Below are 7500 nucleotides of genomic sequence, written 5' to 3' on the forward strand. Positions count from 1 at the left end.
GTGTGCAAGTATGTTGAGGTACTGTATGTGAGCATGCGTCACCATTTATTGCACAATCATTTATGGCTGCTTGTCTGTCTGTGTGTTTTGCGTGTGTGCGTGTGTGTGTGTGTGTGTGTGTGTGTGTGTGTTTGCATGCGTGTGTGTGTGTGTGTGTGTGTGTGTGTTTTTCCCCAACCGGTCCCAACAGTGTCTATGTGCTGTACTGAGCACTGATTTTATTGAGTGGAAAATTGAATCAAATTGTTTCTTAGGAGCAGCCCCTCGGTGCACCCCTCGCTCACTCCTCTTCCTCCATTCTTCGTCCTCCCCTTCTTTTTTCAGTTCACCCCCCCCCCCGGTTTGTGCTCGTTTCTCTCTCTCTCTCTCTCTCTCTCTCTCTCTCTCTCTCAGTCAGTGTCTGTGGGTTTGCTTGACTGTTCTGCAGTTTTAAGTATAATATTTAGACAGACAGACAGACAGGTAGACAGATAGACAGATAGACAGATAGATAGATAGATAGACAGATAGACAGATAGATAGATAGATAGACGGATAGAAAGACACTCTCCCTCTCTCCAATCTATCCCTTCCTCCTCACCCTCCCCCACACCTGCACACCACTGCAATCCGACAGTGTCATGAATCTCTATTAGGACATGAGGAATTAAGACACACACACACACACACACACACACACACACACACACACACACACACACACACACACACACACACACACACGGACTACCTCCATCCAAAGTCACTTTGAAGAACAGAAAAGATGCCTCTGACTTCCCAGTGACTGGACTCTTTCTCGACTACAGACCATAATCAGTATCATCCCTCCTGGCCGATGGAGTCCAAGTCTGACTATTTATTTTTTATTCATTTATTTGTCATCATTTTGAACAAGTTAGATGCATCAGACCATGGGGGGGAACGCACTCTCCCTGCGTAACTTTTCAGTAAACTGGCCGTTCCCACCCGTGAGGCGGGAACAAACTCAAACCGTGGAGAAACAAAGGCTTGAAGTGGTCCAGCAAAAAAAAAAACAAAGAGAGAGAGGAAGAGGGCAATGGAGGGAGGGGAGAGATGAGAAGAAAGTCCAATACAAACTATTCTGTGAGAGGCAGAATTTGTTTCTGCGTGCGTGCGTGTGTGCGTGTGTGCGTGCGTGCGTGTGTGTGTGTGTGTGTGTGTTCGCGTGTGTGTGTGTGCGTGGCAGCTTCCAGATGTAGCGGGGTAATGGAATAAAGGGAGAAAGTCATTTATTTTGCACCATAAAAAAAGATAAGTAATTAAAGCAGCGCTAAGCAATCCCAGGAGCATGTTAAGAAGGGTTTGTCAGGGTTTCATTAGCTGAGCCGGCTCAGCAAGACCTTCCCACAAAGACGGAGCTCAACCTGCGCCGTGAAGGTGCTCATCCATCGGTGACAGTGCCACGTGGACAGTGTGTGACACCAACTCTGTGCGTGCTAAACAGTGACTCGATGCGCGCTAAGAAAACGGCCGGATTTGAGAATGAAAGCACAATAAATCCCATAATGAAACACGACAACACGAGCAGCCTCTGCTTCTTTAGACTTAGATCAGAGACTCAGATGAAGAGGTTCGAGACGGGGACTCAGACTCGCAGCAGGCGAGGGGGCCCCCGTCACTGCTGCGCCGGCAGGACTCGAATGGGCCAAACTTCGAGGAGTCCTCTCTGACCCGGTGGGCGGGGCCGTGGGCGGGGCCGTGGGCGGGGCTGACCCACGTTCCAACAAACAGACGCTGACTGAAGCAGTCTGCGCCACACGGCTGACGCAACGTCTCCGGGTAATAAATGCCTTTTCTTTCTTGTCCAATTCGGTCGCATATCTCTCTTCTCCTTCTCCTTCTCCGCCTCCCTGTCAGGAATTTACCGTCGGCTGTGTTAAAAGTTTAATTGCCGGGCCGGCCTGCCAATAAGTTGTCGTTATTGTCGCTGTAAATTGAAACGCTGTAAGTTTACGCGAAACGACGTTAACAGCCTGCGAACACGTCCGCCCTGTCGATAGGAGCCGGTGAGGGGCGGGGCCGGGTTCTAAATCACCATTCCCTACAGTAGGACCCGGCCGCTGCCGGCGTGTGCACGGGCCCAGGAAGCAAGGTCACGCATATGTGTGTGTGTGTGTGTGTGTGTGTGTGTGTGTGTGTGTGTGTGTGTGTGTGTGTGTGTGTGTGTGTGTGTGTCTGTGTACACGCACAGAAATACAGAAATGCACAATCACGGACGGGAATTTCCGAAATTCACACACCAGCACAGACGGACAAAAAGCCAAACCGCGATATCACACACACACACACACACACACACACACACACACACACACACACACACACACACACACACACACACACACGCACGCACACGCACACACACACACACACGCATACCCACACATACACACACACACATGCACGCGCATGCACACATACAGGAAGGCACCCGTGCACACACACACTCAAACACACACACCCACACAATAATGTCCGCCTGTCCTAATTATATATAGTGTGTAAGTTAGTGGTGTCACCCGTATCGACCCAGCTACTGATTATCCACAAATTAAGACTGGAACAGAGGGTGAAATATGGAGGTGGAGAGGTGTATAAGAAACCATTTAGAGCAGGAGAGAGGGGAGGTTAAAAGAAATGAGGATGGCAGGAATATTTATACGGTTGAAAGCTATATTGACGGGCTGGAAAGATCCGATATTGTCTCTCTCACACACACACACACACACACACACACACACACACACGCATAAACACACACACACACACACGCACACACACACGCACATGCACATACACACACACACACGCGTGCATGCCCGCACGCAGACACACACACACACACACACAAACACACACACACACACACATACACACACACACACAGAGTTATTGCATGATAGACAGCAAATAGATCAAAGTCACTGAGCTCTTCAGTACGACCCATTCTACTGAGGAGGCTGCACGACTGTAAGCTTGAGTTTATGCCCCTTTTGTCATGGGCATGGCTGAAGTAGCCACGCCCATTAATTAGAGGCAGGAGTCCACGTACTATTGCGTATGTCGTGTATGCATACAATGCTCACCAGTGTTTCCAACCAAAGTGACCGACAGTAGTATGAAAGATAAAGGACTGAACTCCGCACTGTACATATTCAAATGCTGTTCAAATCGGTCCGGCACTCATCATTTCCTCTCGGATTTACTTGAAAAATGATGGTTATTCGTTTTGCATCGTTTGAGAGGCGTCTGGGCTCGACCACTCCTCACTCGCGGCGAGGTGCACAGCAATCGCAGGCCTGCTTCACGAGAATCAAGATTCAAGATTGAAGAGTTTTATTCGTCACATACATAAACATACGTTCATACATTTATGCAGTGAAATGACTTTGCAGCGCGCCCGGAGATTATGCACAATTGTTACTAAACCGAACATGATAACTAACCTAATTCCTGCCTAGCAACTAAATGAAACTAACTGATTCCTAAAATGTAATAAATAAATAAATAAAATAAAATAAGACTCAAAAAGGTAATACAGAGTGGGGGTACAAAATAGAAGTAAAGGGAATAGAGTTATGTATATGGGATAGGCTATTTGTTTATACAGATATGTGCAGTAAAGTGCATGTGAATAAAGTGTGTATGGAGATATAAAGTACAGTATACAACAGTACGACACAGCAATAGAGTAACACCGAACAGAACAGAAATACAGCGCAGTATGCAGTAACCCAGAACAGTGATACAATATGCAGTACAGTATGCTACATACAGTACAGCAAGGCAGTGGGGCCTGTGTGAGTGTCTAATGCGCTCGAAATATAAGGAGGATGGAGGGGGATGAGCTTGAAATCCCCAAAACGCAGGGAGGAGGAAGTCAGACTCTAAACCGCGTAGGACGGCGATCACCACGTCTCAAGAAGCGAGCGATGGGGTTGCATCACTTTTAACACGCCCTGTTGCACTGTACTTTCATGATGTCATACTGCGCACTGTATACACTGATATACCGAGAAGCACGCCCGTCGCCCGGCCGAATATTACATTTTATCTTGATTTTATGGCACTTCCCGTCAACCTCTGCTGCAGTGACAGCCTACGAGGTGCAGCGTGCTCCGCTGGAATGACATCCTGATTGCAGCCTTGTCCTGCAGGAGGCGGCACTAACTACGCACACACACACTAACTTTTATCATAGTTAAACGCAGAAGCACTGTTCGTCAAACATTTGTTTTCCGACCAACACAGAGCTGCTCCTCAGGCAGAAGCTGACGAATAAGAACATACTTTACGTTTATTTATTGAAAAAACCCGAGAGCGGTTTCCATGCCTTTTTTTTTTTATTTTTTTTTTCCTACATCTGGCGAGACCTCACGGCACACGGTGGTGGGAAAACACCGGGCTTGAGGAATGAAGCCGAGTCAAGCACTGAGAATTTAAAAGACTATTTATTTACCCTAACGGGAAAAGTGAGAGTCAAATTCCTACTTTGTTATTTATGGGCTGGATTGATATGTTTGGAGCATCGGTACAGGGCAGCGGCGGCTCCACAGACATGAGACGTGATGTGGGCAGAAAAATAAAGGCTCCGGTGATCGGGGCAACAGCCGCTCCACGAGACCTGCAGCTGCAGCTTGGCCGTTTCCAGAGCGGGCGGAGCAGGAGGGATCGGGCGTGGCAGGGCGTGGCGGCGTCGAGTGGTCCGACAGAATGGGCTCCGCCGGCCACGCCTCGTTGTTAAAATGAGCGATGGTGGCTCAGGGGAAGTGACGCGTTTACGTTTTACAGGTAACAGGAAGGGAGATAGAAGAGCCGAAGAAAGAAAAATAAATAAATAAGTGAAAAGAGAAAATATGATCAAATGCATAAACAAAACATAAGAAGGCATTTAGAAAAGCACGTGGTCATCAGCGATGCGTTTGACTCATGTTGACTCAGTTTTGGAACTGAGTTGAGAGTCTTAGTCCACTCGAGTCAACAGACTTTTATGGGAATTGAAGTTAAACAAACACTAAGCAGCTCTGACCTGGACCAGATATCTGCTTCAGATTCTCCCCTGATCCCTGCTGAGCTTACACTTCTATTTCTGTCTCCAAATGACATTCTTTTTTTCCAAAGGAAAACAGTTTCCACACACACTCCATCACTTTCCTGAGATTTGCTTTTCTTGTGAGGGCGCTGGCATCCCACCAACACACAGTCACTTACTGGCACGCACGCACACACACACACACACACACACACACACACACACGTACACACACACGTACACACACACACACACACACATACACGCACATGAACACACACACACGTACACACACACACGTACACGCACACACGTACACACACGTACACACACACACACGTACACATACACACACATGAACACACACACGTACACACACATGAACACACACACACGTACACACACACACACACATACACACACATGAACACACACACACACATACACACACATGAACACACACACACGTACACGTACACACACACACGTACACACACACACGTACACACACGTACACACACACACACATGAACACACACACACGTACACACACACACACACACACACATACACACACACACACACACATACACACACATGAACACACACACACACATACACACACATGAACACACACACACACGTACACACACACACACACACACATACACGCACATACACGCACATGAACACACACACACGTACACACACACACACACATACACACACACACATACACGCACATGAACACACACACACACGTACACACACACACACACATACACACACACATACACACACATGAACACACACACACACACATACCCACACATGAACACACTCATACACACACACACACACACATGAACACACACATACACACACGTACACTCACATACACACACACACAAACACACACGTAAACACACACACACATGTACACACACACACACATATACACACCCATGAACACACACGTACACACACATATACACACACACACACACACACATACACACATTACACACACACACATGAACACACACATGTAAACACACACACACATACACACACACACACACACATATACACACATGAACACACACGCGTACACGCACATACACACACAGATACATACACACACAGATATACTGTACATACTCACACACACACATGCACACACACACACACACACACACACACACTCATTCATGCACACTTACAATCAAACTTGCACTCACACATCCGCTCACACATATGTATACACACATCCAACTGGGGACAAACACAGAAAATCCATATTCCCATTAGAAAGGAGAATACTGCATATGGATACACACACATACAAGCACACACACACACACGCACACACACACACACACACACACACACACACACACACACACACCAACACACAACCAGTCTGCAAATGGAACATCTGAGGAATGTCAAAACGTTGTTGATTCACTTTCCTCCTGTGTGTGTGTCATCCGTGCTCCTACTGTGCTATCTCGCCCGGCAGCCCCAGCCCCAGCCCCGCCCCCACCCCAGACACCCTCATCAGGACCCCAGGGGTCAAAGCTGGGGTCAAAGTTGATGTCAGAGGGGTCGTTTCCTGGACAATAATTCACAGCGGGCTCGGACACGGAGACATTTTTCCCAGCGATGCGAAATGTAAAAACACACACAAATGACTTCACGCAGCACGGGGCCGACGTGCACACACATCACTCTCTCTCACGCACACATTTTCTACCTCTTCTCCATTTCTCTCCTTTTATTTTTTAACCCATTTTCACCCTCGGCCTCAACCGTGTTTTTTTTTACCTCGGTTTTTCCTTCTCTGCCATTCTGTGCGTCTCTCCCCTCTTTTCCTGCCACGTTATTTCTCTGCTCCTTGCTCTCTCTCCCCCTATCTCTCTCTCTCTCTCTCTCTCTCTCTCGCTCGCTCTCTCCATCACTAACTTTTTTTCAACCCGCAAAACTTGCACTGAACTAGAGCTTCAATTTCAGGCTCAGTCTAACTCCCGTTTCCGCCCCCCACCTGCCCATAAGCAAGGCACCTACTGTAAGGCTCAAACACTGGTTGGTGTGACGACAAACTGCAGCGCCCCAGCTAAATGTCAAGTACACCCAATGCAATTAGCGCCACTCCGCGCCAGGAGGGGGCGCTAACAAACCGGCTGTTCTGGGACCGAGGGAAAGGAGAAGGGGGAAGCCTCTTGAGACACCCTGCGTCCGTACTTCACTTTTTGGTGCGGCGGGGGAGTGTGTTTGTGGGTACGACAAGAGCCGTAGTATGCATCAAAGAGTATGTGGAAAGTACCGGGTTGACGTAGTCCATGTGGTGAAATATTGTAGTATGCAAACACTGCACACTGAGCTTACACACACACACACACACGCACACAAAACACTAAACACAAAACAGCAGTTTAGGGAAGTTA

At 47.8% G+C, this 7500-nt stretch overlaps 1 protein-coding gene across 1 annotated transcript in view; it reads right to left on the reverse strand.

The window, feature by feature from the left end:
• Nucleotides 1-7500, reverse strand: part of LOC307237390 (NACHT, LRR and PYD domains-containing protein 3-like) — a gene marked incomplete at both ends in the record, with an annotated part of 102537 nt that overhangs the window by 65043 nt on the left and 29994 nt on the right. The gene's annotated exons all lie outside the window — the stretch shown is intronic.

This window comes from Zeus faber (genome assembly GCF_960531495.2).
Source record: "Zeus faber genome assembly, chromosome: 11".
NCBI lineage: Eukaryota > Metazoa > Chordata > Actinopteri > Zeiformes > Zeidae > Zeus > Zeus faber.